General features: G+C 38.2%; 2 long non-coding RNA genes across 2 annotated transcripts; both read right to left on the reverse strand.

Annotated features, from left to right (window-relative positions):
- Window positions 1-577: 577 nt before the first annotated feature.
- Window positions 578-989, reverse strand: LOC141752530 (uncharacterized). Its single transcript, XR_012590266.1, has 2 exons — window positions 847-989; window positions 578-749 (listed from the first exon to the last, which is right to left on the reverse strand). It is a non-coding gene; the product is annotated as an uncharacterized LOC141752530 (long non-coding RNA).
- Window positions 990-1,361: 372 nt separating this feature from the next.
- Window positions 1,362-10,823, reverse strand: LOC141752529 (uncharacterized). Its single transcript, XR_012590265.1, has 3 exons — window positions 10,478-10,823; window positions 8,301-8,389; window positions 1,362-1,441 (listed from the first exon to the last, which is right to left on the reverse strand). It is a non-coding gene; the product is annotated as an uncharacterized LOC141752529 (long non-coding RNA).
- Window positions 10,824-15,822: the final 4,999 nt, after the last annotated feature.

Raw genomic sequence — 15,822 nt, forward strand, 5'->3', positions numbered from 1 at the left:
GTTGATATAGACACTCAAGTATCCAACAGCGATTATAGCCTAGTATCGAGATTTCAAGTAACTGGAGACAAAACGTTCTTTTTCTGCTTCACGTCGTAGATCATAAATCCTTGAATATTAAAACGACTCATTGATATCAGTTGAGAAATGTTGACGTTATAGTGCTTTTTATCCCAAAAAAAAACGCAGCTCCCCGGTTCACTTGTGTTTACCAAGGCCTATGGAACAGAGGCTGGGTCATGGACGGACATGGGTCTTGGGGTATGAGGTTTAACACATGCGCAGTCTAACTGAAGCTGCGGTCGTGCGTTGGGATTGGCTCGATTGCAGGCCAGATTTTGCTGCGCATGTGTTATACCCCCAAAATATGACGCGTGACCCATCCTCCTTTCCATAGGCCTTGGTGTTTACAGGCCAGTCCTGACCTCCCCAGTATGGCAGCGACGTTGACGTATTGCAACAGGCTGAAGCGACATCTACGTATATATATCTATGATCTCAAGTACAAATCATATCTATTTACTTTGACTATGACATAGACTCAAGTCACTGGACAATAATAATAAAGACATTCAAGTTATGACATCAAACATATTTATTTGTGTCAAGAAAATGAATTGACATCGGGCAAATATCTGGTACATACATACGTGTGTGTACACACGTGTGTGCATGCATACATACGTGTACATACATGTACATATACCTGGAATAGCCCGGAGCTCTCCAATATCCTCAATTCGGATCCCCTAAAACCAAGAGAAGATAGTGTTATTAGTACGTAGATTGAGAAAATGATATTTAGAGGCAGAACAACAATATCATTGCCAAGATTACTCAACTAACACATTCTCCTCAGATGTCGTGCTGCAGCATCCCGAGCTCCCACAGCTGGTTCGGGGAAAGGCAACCCTCTGTCCTGATGGGATGATCATTCCAGCCAGCAGAAAACTAATCAGCCTCGAGTCTCGGGAGGAAGATGTACTGAGCACAGAAGAGATGAAGATTATCTGAGATGTCGAGGGATCCATCCTGTGTAATATGTCATAATAAACGTTTGTCCATCTAATAAATCTAGTTTATAATATCCAAGATATCAGAATCGTATTTGCTATGCCAAGTTTTATTTTAAAAATATTTCACATAGTATTGTCAATGGGTCTTAAAGACATCTTGCAAATGGGGGACCCCGGCCATAAGCTTATGCTACTGGGTGCGCCTTGATCTAGCCAAACAGCAGTTCAATTGGAGTAAATGTCACAATGAAGGGCACACCAACAATACCAGGACATGCTGGATCTTGAGGTAATTAGATAATTATTGCAAAAGGAATACTTCACCTCTGGTTGTGCACGCTCTTTCCACTTATAAGTCTTCCACATCCTGTGCCAGTGAATATCATCCGGGCAATGTCGGCATTTTCAACTGGTCACCTTTTACCCTGTGACACAGCAGATTTTGAAATTAGTATCCATACAACAGAATCCACAAAAAACTTAACTCAAATACCAGATCATTCTCTCACACAGGAGGTTCATGAAAACTAAATGCAGCATTGAATATTTATATTGATGAACGATAGAAACGCTGACAGACAATCAATATCCAATCACTCTGAAAGTGATCTTAATGATATCGTTCGCCCCTATCATGTCGTTATACATGTAGTTGTGGTTTGAACTCCGCCATCCACTTGAGTTAGAACAATTTATGGTAACATTTCATTTTACAGGTCCGCAAATTTCATGGCAATTAGGTGATAATTGGCAAGTAACCTATTTGAAATGTCTTTGGAATTACTGCCAAATTACCCCAATATTTACCTCAAAATTTATAAAAAAAATACTTTTTCATAAACATTATTTAATAATGATATGCTAAAATAGCATGTAATCGTTAAAATAAGGCCCTTGGGATTTAAAAGCAGCTGTGCGCTGCTCTTCATCGGAGGTGCGAAACCAAAACTAATAGAAGACCTGGTAGCTAATGTAATGATTCAAGAATTTTTTTTATCAAGACTTAATTCTTGAATTTTGAGTTTTCTCCTAATATTTGAATATATAGAATTGAATGTGAATTTGTTATCAATTTACCATCAAATTATTTGAAATAAATCAGCAGTAATTCAACATGAAAGTCATGACAGAGTATCTGGGGACCTGTTGTGCATGTTGTGTTTATAGTAAAGACTCAAGAGCAATAGGCTAGGCTAGGCAAACTCTCTGATTCTGGACGTAGCTGGCTGACCTGGTTTTAACCTGTCTATTTGGCTTAGTAAAGACTTGATTAATTCTGGTCCTGCCTCTACCTTGTGTATTGATCTAAACCTGTATTCTTAATTCAATTTGTGAATCCAGTTATTTATTTCTCTTTTTAAACTGCATTTTAAAATAGAATTTTAAATTCCATTATTTATTTATGAATTCATTAATGTATTTTTAAATGATGTACTTATTGACTATTTTATTGTGTTTTTGTAAATTCCTTTTTAATTTGAACTATTTATTGATGAATTAATATTTCATTTGTAAATTTTTTTAAACTTTTTTTTATTGCCCATTAAAATGTCAAATAATGAAATACTAAAGGTGGAGTCTGTGATTCTAATCCAATACTTTTTTTTTTCAAACTCAGCGAATATATCCTCGTCGTCTGCTTGCTGTCCGTTCAGTTTAATATTTTGCACCCTCAATTGAAATTTGAATAATAATTCCTATGCGTAAGATGGTAGGTCTAGGCGCACAGACTTTCCGATTCAGATCAAGACAACTTTATTTATCCAAAGAAGGGCTATTCATTTTGCAGCTTTACCCAGTCAATACACCGAGTTTCAAAACTCTCAGGAAAGGTATTATGTCAGAGGCAGATCAACATACATGGGTCAATACAATGGACGGCGAGCAGCAGTAAATAAAATGTGGGCTTCTCTAAACGCACCTTCTATTTCGGTTCATGTATGTTCAGCAGCGCAACGTGCAAAATGACGTCTCCTCCATAAAACAGTAGAATATCGAGTTATAACTGACCAGTCTGGTGTGTGTAGAGGTCTGTATGGTTATACTGTAGCAGCCTGGTGTCCTTCTCAGGCAATTTAATAAAGGTAAACGGTAAACGGCCGTGCGTAACAGCACTGCGCTCTGGCACGGCACTGCTCAGAGACAGCAAATTTATCAGATCTGCTGCCTTCAGATGCTGCAGGGATTTCAGGAAATGAGGGAATCTGTAGCTTTTGCGCTTAATGTCGACTTTTATTGCACGTTTCTCTGGGCTATGGCGCCAGAAGCCCCAGCCCTTTTATATTCTGTTTACTGATTGGGAGGGCAATCTGTTTACTATATGTCGCTGTCCATAGACAGAGGTGCGTCAATTAATGTTGACGTGGCATATTGTGAAGGGAGGGAAGGGCTTTCCAAACGTCCGTAGCCCCAGGGTCTAAAGGAATATTAAGGCGCTTCTGGATATATTGTAACCTATTTTATAGCTGACTGTTCTGGCTGGTCTTTGAAATGTGTGGCTAATCAGAGTTTTATGGTGGTGCTGTATCGGTAACATTAGTGCAAAAAAACATGAATCAATCTCTCACTTGCTCGCTGAGTAGACTGCAAGGCCCTATGTGCGCTCATGAGAACTATAGTCGTTAAAGGTAAGCGGGCGGGCGGTTCTTGTGCGTACTATGAAACAGAATCCTGCCGGCGCCACGGTCCTGCTGCATCGTCACCGCTCTGTGACCCGTAGTGGTCACAGACGCTCTCCGAAGGCCCCCAGTTCAGGATCGGGAAATCCCACGTTCAGAGAGCTGGTAATCCCAGTCTCCAGTGTGGCATCAGAGTGCAGGTTCAGCCTTCAGAACTTAATTAAAAAGGCCGTGAAAAGTCGCCTGTCTGAGGCAAAAACTACGCAAAAAAATCATTCATCTGCTTCGTGTGTGTTGACATGAAAAGTGACCGCATGGTCGGTGTCGTGTCTCTACATCTTTTCTCTCCATGCCCTTATATATGCATCATTTATAAGCTTGTTCTATAGCCTATATTAATTATTAAAAAAACATACATATATACATATTATTAATGCGCCACCGCCGTGTGTGCCGCTGTCTCATTCCTCAGTGTAAAAGTCAAAATGTATTGAAAAAAGATAGATGTAGGCCTCATCATTTCGAAAATACACAGCATGTTATTATCTAAAGAAATATCCGCTTCAATTCATATTTGTTGGCGTTTACTCGAGGTCAACCAATATCGTTTTTTTTACGGCCAATGCCGATTTTTTACAAAATCAGGACAGCCTATGAAGGACATATCAGTAATGACATCCATATCCAAGAACTGAAATAAACAGGGGAAAAAGTTTTCGGACACTTGTGTTTGGTTGATTATTTCTCTGTTGTTACAATGCTAATTGGCATTGTATTTTACATCGTTGGAAAGCCTGTTTATTTTCCTTCACAATGATGTCCAACTTGTAAGGATCATGCATTTGTGGGATGAGCAGCACAACTGATTATGTGGGTAGCACCCAAGAAAAATTTGCCAAAATGCTCTGCCAATGGTAAACAGTGTATTCTCCTGTTGGTATTGACTCTTGTTTTGAGTTGTTTGGTGGATTGGATGATTGAACTCTCTATCAGTAACAAGGAACAAACAAGACATGCTGGATATTTTACACTTTATTCATACACCGTCAGGAGCCTCAGTAGCGGTGGAAGATCCATACGCAGCCACAACAGCCTGGCACCTCCTCCTCATGCTGGTCACCAACCTGGTCACACGTTGCTGTGGGATGGCGTTCCATTCCTCAACCAGGATTGGTTGCAGGTCAGCCAGCGTGTTTGTGTTGGTCACTCTAACACGTACAGCACGCCCAAGCTGATCCCACAAGTGTTCAATTGGGTTGAGGTGTGGACTCTTGGCAGGCCGTTCCATTCTCTCTACTCCCACATTGTGGAGGTAGTCTGTGATAACCCTGGCTCTGTGGGGGCGAGCGTTGTCATCATGGAGGATGAAGTTAGGTCCCAGATTGTGGAGATATGGGATCGCCACTGGCTGCAGAATCTCATCCTCATATCTCACTGCATTGAGATGGCCTTCAATGATGACAAGCCTTGTTTTGCCAGTGAGGGAGAAGCCGCCCCACACCATGACACTGCCCCCACCAAAAGCTGTTACTCCATCGGTGCAACAATCAGCATGTTCACCGCGTCGTCTCCATACTTTGACCCTGCCATCCAACTTTGGCAGACAGAATCTGGACTCATGTAATATATGACATGACATCGCCCACATGTTCAGGTTCCATTGTCTGTGTTTTCGACACCAGCGCAAACGGGCCTGACGGTGAAGGGCAATCATTGCAGGCTTCTTGGTAGCCTTATGAGAATACACTGTTTAACACTGGCAGAGCATTTTGGCAAATTTTTCATGGGCGTTACCCACATAATCAGCTGTGCTGCTCATCCCACAAATGCATGATCCTTACAAGTTGGACATCATTGTGAAGGTAAATAAACAGGCTTTCCAACGATGTAAAATACAATGCCAATTAGCATTGTAGCAACAGAGAAATAATCGACCAAACACAAGTTTACAAACTTTTTTTTCCCAGTTTATCTGGAACAAGCTCCCAGAAAACCACAGGTCAGCTGCAACTCTCAATTTTTTTAAATCAAGACTGATGACTTTTCTGTTTACTACTGTCTTTTATTAAATAATTTCTTACACTGCACTGTAACTTTAATCTTGTATTTTATCCCTATCTTATTCTATTTTAACTTGTTTTAATTTTCTATTGTCTTAGATATTTAATGAATGTTTTTAAATTGTATTTAAATGTCCTTTTACAATGTAAAGGACTTTGAATTTCCTTGTTGCTGAAATGTGCTATATAGATAAATTGCCTTGTCCTCGGTTTAGTTTAACAGTGGTTGGCATCCATAAATGTTGCATTACTGCCACCTACTGGAGAGAGCTGGTTCTTCCCTACACTTTGATTTTTTTCTGACACACAAGCTAGAGCAGTAAAACAGTCTCAAAGGGATCCACAGGAATCAGTTGAGATTCACAAATACATTTCCATTTTAAAATGCTAAGTTGACAAGTCACAAATGAATATAAGGTTTGTGAATATTATTAAGCCTTGCAAATGGGGATGTTTTAGTATAAATATGACAATTGTCAAGTTATTGTTCAAATATGTGCAGTATCCCAACTTGAGAGATTGAAACAACAACTCGAAGATTTTTAACTGGAATCCACTCAATGACAAACAGCTTTTCCTTTTTTCCTCCTTTATTTTGTAGGTTAAGTTTAAAGTTCAGTTCATTTAGGAATTATTATTAGCCATTAATCATTAGGTGAAAAACCTTTGAAATAGAAAAAAAAATACAGAAAAGAAAATATACACATTATTACAAAATAAGTGTAAATAAGAACAAATGCATTTTTTGATACTTTGCAAAAATCATTAATCCTTATTTAATTCAATACACACACTCGTGTTAAATGTCTCATGTTAAATGCAAATAAGCAAGTGCCCACTGCTGCCACAGCTTTTGCCTCAACATAAAGGCAATATGTATATGTGTATTATATTATTTAATTTAATTACTATTTGAAATTATTTATTTAAACACAACGTATTTTATAATTACGTTTGAGGAAATATTAAATCACGCAATAATAGTAAACAACATTTCCCATAAGCCCATGTACTTCTCACCACATTTGTGACTGAATGTTAATCAGGATATACCTGCATTTGACAAACAATCAACCAACAATCAACACCCTTTTAGCGCTCGATCGTCACAGTTCACCGTGCCTCTCACTGTGTTATCTACCGGATATTCAAATGGACTCAAAACAAACAATCGGCAGAATCAAACAAGCGATCTTCTACAAAGCAGAGTCAAACTATCGCCACAAACAAATGGACTACTACATAATTAGGTCAATTTGCTCCATCCGGTTTACTTCCTGAGCACTCAGTTTTGCTAGTGGACTTATTCATTTACAAATTACTTTCTGATTTATTTATTTTCTATTTATATTATTTTCTTCATTGATATTTATTAATATTTAAGAAGCTTAACTTCCTGGAACCTTCAGTTTGACTTGACAACAATGTATTTGAAAGAGTGTTTGTGTTTATTTACAAATGATATACAAGTTGTAAATTAGAAGCACAGATACAGATAAAGATTTACAATATATTTGTGTATTGTGTTTTACGAGACACAAGTCACATGACATTTTACGAGTCACACGCTCCCTCTATTTGTGGATATGTGTTTAACAGCACGGTAAAAGAGTCTCAAAAGAATCAACACAAGCAGGTGGAGATTCACAAATATATTTCCTTTGAAAAATGCTAAGTTGATGTATAAATGATGATATACAAGTTTTAAATCAGAAGCACAGATACAGGTTTACAGTTACAAATCATTCTGCCTTTATTTGTAAATTGTGGTTTAAAAGTTACATTACTTGACATTTGTTTGTGAATACTTATGAGACTGTTTTGACACCATAGAATACAATTGGGCTTATTGGATCCAAAGACTCTCAGCTTTAAAGTGATACCCTATTTATGTAATTCCAAGACCCCAGTATGCAGCAATATTAAAACATCATTTTTAGAATAAGCGAAAATTACACATATACTGCATGTGATTATCATCACATGCAGTATCGGGCAATGGATACGTCTGTAAAGGGGAGACTCGTGGGTACCCACAGAACCCATTTCCATTCACATATCTTGAGGTCAGAGGTCAAGGGACCCCTTTGAAGATGACCATGCAAGTTTTTCCTCACCAAAATGTAGCCTAAATTTGGAGCGTTATTTAGCCTCCTTCCCGACAAGCTAGCATGACATGGTTGGTACCAAGGGATTCCTTAGGTTTTCTTATTTCATATGATATCTGTGTAAAAAAACATATAACATGTTTTATACTTCTTAGGGATGTTAATTTAAAAATAAATAAATAAAAGAACCGATAACCGACCCTCGTTAACCGATTATTAACTGTTAACTGACAAGATTAGTGTGTCTCATGTAGTGGTGCGCCACCTGCAGTGTGTCTGCTGAGTCCCCAGTTCACCCGACTGGGAGAGTTAGCAGCCATGGTGCTGCGTGTAGTGTCGCGGACATGCAGACACTTTCCCAGAAACTCTCCACCGCATATTTAGTTTCCTTTAGCAGGTTGTCAGCTGTGTGCCTGCCTGCCTGGTGTAACGACACTCTGTTGTTGGATAAGGGATACTAAACATGATTCTAAGTACATTTACAGCAGCAATACTCACTTGTAAGGCCATCCAAATCTCCTCACTCCATCCAGAAAAAAACATGCAGTACTGGCTGTGTTGTTGGATGCAGTATTAGGGTCCTTGATCTAGAGGGGGACATGAGTTGTATTAATAATAGTTATGGGATGATTGTCATAAGATGGACTCCCTGCCAGTTTTCCTGAGAAAAGTTTAAGATATCAAAATATTTCATTTAGGAGCAATATTTCCTTTGCATATGTGTGGGCCTGTGAAGCCCTTTGTGACGACATGTGCTTCTGGGTTCAATATAAACTTTACCTTGAACAAAAGCAATACACAGAAACAGAAACACGCCGAGCAAGCTGAGCACCTCAAGGTACAGCCAGCTGTAAGCACATCTGTTTTTAAACCATGTTTGCACCTTTTTTTTTTACCTTTAGTTTTCCAAATAAACCTGCAAAAAGATCCAGCTGTCGCCTGTTCCATCTGTTATAAAGTAAGTCTAGGTCCTGTTCAGACCTGGCATTAACATGCATCAATGGTGATCCAATCACAAGTGGACAGCTCTAAGTACAGGTGTGAATGCACTCAAGAGACGCTACCCTGCCAAAATATCTCCATACTGAAACGATATCTCAGCAAAAATCTAAAACATCAGGAAAATAATGGAATAATAGGTGACAGAACATGGAACTTTTTTTTGTATTAAAGGGACTGTTTGTAAGAATCAGAAATTGGTTGTAACAGCGAAACCTGTGGCCGTTAAGTCAATGAAAGTCAGTGTCCTGTTGCTCGCGCTCGCCCGTGTGCACGCGCTACGTGAATTTGAGTGAGCATCCGTCAAAACAGTGAGGCGACACACGTCAGCTAAAACCACAATATCACTCTATATTTCACCTGCTTGGCAGTAATGTTAGCTGACCAGACAAAGGTCTCTCCATGAATAACTGCTGATCCTAGTGTTGGCTTTTCCTGCCTCAGCCTCCCGACCGCAGCCGGAGGGAACAGGGAAGACACCGGCACCCGGTCAGAGATGATGACGTTTCTCCCTGCGGTGCCCCGTCACTTCACAAGACACGGGAAACCTCTGTTGGTCTGGAGGAGCTGCAGCATTTATTTCTGCACAAACATCCACTGTACATTCACTAGATATTCTCAGAGCTACGAAGTCTTCTGCAGTGTGTAGTGTGCACGCATGCACGTGAGGTGGAGCGAGCTGAGTAAAGGCAAGCAGGCAGAGGAGCAGAGGAGCAGAGTACAGTAGAGACTCCGGCCCTGGAGACCAAAGCTACGGTCTCCCCCGCGTCCTCCGACCGCGGCCAACACTGTTTAACAGAGGGGCTTCACTAGATACAACTTTGCGGTTTTGGTGCTTCCGTTTAGTTTGTGTTGGAGTATTGTCTGAACAGCGTAGCCACACGCAAGTGCGCATGGGACACCGACCCGGGTTGATTTATACTTGTAAGACGTTACAAACAGTCTCTTTAACTAAAAATGTAAAATTGTAAAAATGTATCAATTAAAAAATTAAATGGTATGCAGTAATCTGATGTGTCCTATATTTGAGTTTGTGATTTCTTTGATAGATAACTTTATATTTGCATTTATTTTTGATAATGCAGTGCACACATATTTACATTTCATCTCTATTGTTATTTCTATTTTTCTTCCTTATGTTTATATATATATATTTTCATTCTAAAATGGAACAACTGTAATTTCCACCGGAGATCAATAAAGTATTTCTGATTTTGATATCACTTATTAAACAGCGTTTAATAAGACCTTTTTTTTGTAAAACAGCCCCCCCGCAAGGGCATTAATAACAGTGAAGGCGGAGAGTGGTACTTCAGCATGGGAGACAGCGAGAAGTGTCCTAAACAAAACCCCACAAATTAATAATAAATTCAGATGAAGTTGTGTGAGAAGTTGATGGGGAACAGCTGTTAAAGTCACTGTTAAACACTCAGTTTTAACTTAGGCTACCCATTGTTAAGGATTGCTGACGAAACTAAACAATTGTACAACAATAGCTGCTAACATTAGTTGCTAACATCAGCTAAGAATCGGAAGCTAACTTCTGCGTCTTGGTTAAAATGAGGTTCTGCTGAGTTGTTTTTTTGCATCTATGTGCTATAATATCGAGGTGTAAACGTGTGTGCTAGTGTATACATTTAGCGAATATTGTTGAAGTTGTTTGCATAAACACTTACCTGTTCTGCCACGTGTCTGCTCCGGGGTGTTCTGCCAAAAGAGTCCACCAGGTGTACGAAAGCCAACACAACGTTCCGGGAGAGACTGATTGGAGAGGAGACTATAGGGTTATTAGTTTATGGGTTTATTTTGTGTGTAAATAGCAGTAAATAGATCATTGTAAATATTGTGTTAAATTGGTAATTAGCCATGTGATAATATTTTGAGAACACAGGTGGAAGCATCCAATGAAGTATACCAGTGACACAGTATAAAATGTGCCAGTTTATGTTGCTAGTTAGGTCTCTACCTGTGTTGTTGCCATGCTTTCAATAAACACCACATGATTTGGTACACCTTACCACTTTACCACCGCCTTGGCATCTCTTTCCAGTGCATCATCCTGCCGCTAAATGGTCATTCTAACATACTATGACATGGGCCATCTACAGTTTTGCTGAAAATATTTTTATTGTTTTTATTATAGGACTTTTACTTATTTTACATTGTTGTATTGTCTGTATACTTATTATTGTGGTGCACATCCCCAAATATTTTCAAATAAATGATAAGTGTAGGCTACTTGAAATATGATATAATTGATTCATAGATAAATTAGAATACACCAGTTGACACATGTAAATCTGGAGCTGTTAGGGGCCCCGGGACATTTGATTATTCAGCCTTGGTATTTATGATAATCTATGATAAATGTGTAACGGTGAAATCTGAAGAATGAAAAGAGGTGTTGCCATGTTGACAAATGATACCAACAGCAGGGAGACTGATTATTCATTGAGGCTCATGGAGGAGATATTTTCTGCTTTGTTGTTTAATGATAATCTAGAATAACCAACCTACAGTAAAATCTCAGTGGTGAGCTTAAATCAGAGTTAGCCATCTGGTTTTTATTAGATTTAAATACGTTTTTTTGCAACTTATTCAAAAGTTTGATGTAACAAATCTTTTTGGTTACCTACGCCAACAAAAATAGAGGTTTTCTTGGATGTGCAGACATCTGTTTCTTGGAAGTCTTCTTTGCTTTTGAAAGCATATGTTAGGAAATGTTCTTGCACAGTGATAGATGTGTTTACAGTCACTTTGTGCTCAGACAGGCTGCTGGAGCAAGGACAGCATGTGTGGAAGCCATGTGTTCATTATGAAGAGAGAGCCACTATGCCATTAGTGAGCAGAGGTGCTGATTGTTGATGAAAGACGCCCCCTTGTGGATGAAGGATTAGTGCACATTGACTGAGTCACTACAAAACTACAGAGATGCTGCTTTAATCATATTTTGATTTCATGAGCAGATGATAACTCAACTCAGATTTAATACTCAAATACTCCAAGTCTTTAAAAAGATACTAATTCGAGAAACAGTTTTTTTCTTTAAAAATAGGATCTTTCTGTAGTATTCATGAATAAATTGCAGTATAAATCAGTATATTTAGTTTGAACCTCAATCTTAACGTTGACCTGTAACATGTAGATATTTCTTAATCAGTTTGTAATATAAAGGGATCATAATCTGATTAGTTTAATATTGATCCTACTCTGTTAAGGACTGTCTTCACTCTGAAAACGTTTTGAAATGTTATTATTTTTTGCCCCTGTGTAAATCTTAGAGTTGTTTGATTGCTGGGATGACTCTACGAGCTGTTGACACTGCAGGTGGCGTATTTTCACCACAAATACACACTTACACACAGTTTTCCACTTTTCCACCCCCTCAATTTTACCTTGATTACTCCTCACTTCACGGAGGCCACATGGGGCTTGATGGTTAGTGCACCGGTGCTCGGGGAGATTGTCCGATGTGCTGGAAGGTCACTAAAAGGTTTGATCTGAGGTGCTTCTTCTCACTCCAGGACTGCTGCGAAAAGGATGAGCGCAGGGTGACCCTTTTGGCAAAGAAAAAGAAAAGGTGATGAGCAAAGAAAAAAATGTCCTTCCCTACCAGAAGTCCAAAATGTGTATCACTGGAGAACAGACTTTTTAATGGAAAACACCTAATCAGGCCAGGACTTTCACTCCATCACCCATATCAAAAGTTTCATTGATATAGACTGTTTTGAAAAAACTATATGTAATTTCCTTATTCCACTATTTCATCTATTTAGCTTTGACTGATTTCAATACGAGCAACAAGCCACTGAGAACCTTTAAAATATTATTAATGCTGCCAGGAGGTCTATAATGAATCTCCACCTATGACCGAGACATTTACTGAGTTGGTAGTAGTCATTGGTTGTGGAAGAATCCTTTCACATCCTTCACATTTCACATTTACTCACTAGACAATGTAAAGTATCAAAAGTAAAGGTATTTGCAGAAAAATTACTGTTACCTGTGAGTGTTATAATATTACATTATTAGATTGTTACTAATGCATCAATGAGTAAGCAGAATTTTACTGTTGTAGGTTGAGGTGGAGTTAGTTTTTACTACTTATATAAAGTACAGTAGTTAAGTCCAGTGACTCCCAAGCTAGGGGTCAGACCTCCTCTAAAGGGTCACAAGATATATATATTATATACTGTATATTCCATTCTACTTTCCTCTTGCATTTTTTTGTAAAAATTAGAAAAGTTTACCTCATTGAGCAGCAAACAGTTATTTAAATGAAACCACTTGAGGAAGTTCAGAGGGGAAATTGCTAAAAAACTAAAAACAAACATACTGTTAACAACTCATAGACATCTGAAACTTGACAAGTTAGACACTTCTGTTATGTAAGGTAACCAAAAAGGTTGGAATACACTGGTTTAAACTTTAACATTACATTGTATTCTATAAATGTATTGTACTTTTTATGTTAAATCTTAATCTGAAACATAACCAGTAACCAGTGGTGTAATGTAACGAAGTAATAATACTTACATTACTCAAATATGTTTTTGAGAGTATCTTTTTATACTTCTGTCAACTTTCACTTTTACTCCACTACATTTCCTAAATAAAATATCCATAATTTTACTCTGATGCATTTCCCCTAAGCATCTTCGTTTGGCGAATCAGTGGTCCCAGCTTGCAAGTTAGATCACTCATGTGATGGGAAAGTGCAAACAGGGTGCTCTCAGAGCCGTAGTTAAGTTTGGATTTCCGTTCAAGTCCAGGTAGGCTGCATGTCAGATCATGCTACATGCTTGCGACTACCAGGGAAGGAAAAACTGGATTTTGTTCTTTAAATACTGTAAGTTGCAAGGACCTAATTTTTCTTAAATATAGCCTCCATTTTTAAGGTTGATGTTAAGAGGAATAAACTTCATAAATCTCAAAAAGGAGACATTTTCTATTTAACAGTAATTATGTGGCAAAAACAACAGTAAACAGTACAGACAACAGTAAAAAAAATCATCAATTCCATAAACAAATTCTTATTTTGACCCACAGGATGAAGGACTTCATTTGCATTCTGCATGAATGGGGCTTTTTAAAATTGATCTGCTCTATGTGCAGGCACAGAATATCAGATGTGAACTGAATGGCCAGTTTCTCTGAAGCCATGTGTAATTTTGCATTTATTAATCAGGCCTCATATTTGTGCGACATCGTTCAATAATCCGTGGTTTTACTCCTCTGTCGCTTTTGATTTGGTTTTGTAAGTCACATCTGAGGAAACGTGATATATGACATTTCTCAGTTGCACAGGTCAAGAACTGCTCTATAGAACAGTTTCTCTATTGAAAGCCCTCACACATTTTGATGAGGAGTCCTTACATGCTGTTCATTCTTGACAAGGACAGAAACCAGGGCCAATGTATCATCTGAGTGCATCTCCTGCTTTCTGGGATGAATATATCAGCTGTGGCCAGACGGTCCCTGACATTTAGTGATCTGTGATGATCACCATAAACCTTACATCATCAAATGTCAGACTGAAGTACTTGCCAGAGTTTGCAACTGATCTGATGAACATCACGGTTCAAAGAAGAAATACTGCGGGCCCAGTCTCAACATTCACCCTGAGCCTTAAAACACTGAACCCTCGCCGGCTTTAATTAACATCTACTGTGTGCTTGTGCAGGAAGGTACGAGGGCTCAAAATGCTTTAATGGGACAGCTGCCCCGCTACATTTTATGGGGAGCTACATAGACACACATAGAATATTATTTTTGGATTAAAGGGTAATAGACAATTTCCCAGCGGTGAGTTTCATGTGCACCAAAGCGTGTCCCTCTGGCCGACCTCTGCACTGATTTCAGAGGGTGAATACATTCTCCAGGTAGCTACTTGGATGACTTTGTGAAGCTATTTTGAACAGCCATGTTAGCAGCTCTGTGAGGCTGTACTTATAGGCACAGTGATGCTTTGAGCTAAATGCTAATGCTAGCAGGGCAATGCTAACATGCTGATGTTTAGCAGGTAATATCTACCAATTTCACCATCTTCGCCGGTCAGCATGCTACCATTTGCTAATTAGTAAAATACTAAACACAACGTACAGCTGAGGCTGATCGGAAAGTCACTAGTTTTACAGGTATTTGGTGGGACCAACATATTTGGGCCAATTGAAATTTTGACATGAAGATGGTGCTGGATGAAGTCAGAGGTTCACCAAAATCATTATCCTCTCTAGGGAATATCTGTAGCAAATTTCACGGCAACTCATTCAATGGTTAAGATATTTAATAATCATTTACTTTTTCAGTCCAGGGTTATTATATTAAACTAAATCAAAAATAAGCAGTGAAAAATATTGTTAGTAGACTGAAAGTAAATAAATCCTTTAAGAAAAACTAAAACTAAACTGAAACAATATTGCCTGGTTAAAAAATTAATAAAAAAAAATAAAAAAATGAAGGTCAATTTATTGGAGTTTGAGTTTTTTTAGCTATAATATATCACAACCGAAAAAAAAGAGACAGCAAGTCAACTCTCCTGACGTGACCTGATTCACAGAAATTTAACAGACTTGACATTCCAGGAGATGGAGCTATGCTGCAAATGTTTCACATCGGACACTAAAGTAGCGCGAATATTAAACATGAAACAACACAGTTGTCCAACCATGTATTTTGTATGTATAACTACATACTGTACTTATGAGACATTATACCTGACCATAACAAAAACAAACAAAAACTACTGTAAAACTAATTATGTAAAAACTAAAGCTAAACCTTTCTGAAAAATTTAAATTAAACTTAAACTAGCAAACACTAAAAAAACTAAAATGGCATTGAAATGTCAAAACTAAAATAAAAAAAAAAGAAAACTAATTGAAAATTATTATAACCTCATTTCAGTGTGGACCAAAGTGGACCGACTGGCATTCATAGAGCTAAAAAAAAACACCATACATTTATCCTTTACATACCTCAAATGTTTTCATAGAATAATCATAATTTTTTTTTCACACCA

Source organism: Sebastes fasciatus, chromosome 16 (genome assembly GCF_043250625.1).
Source record: "Sebastes fasciatus isolate fSebFas1 chromosome 16, fSebFas1.pri, whole genome shotgun sequence".
NCBI lineage: Eukaryota > Metazoa > Chordata > Actinopteri > Perciformes > Sebastidae > Sebastes > Sebastes fasciatus.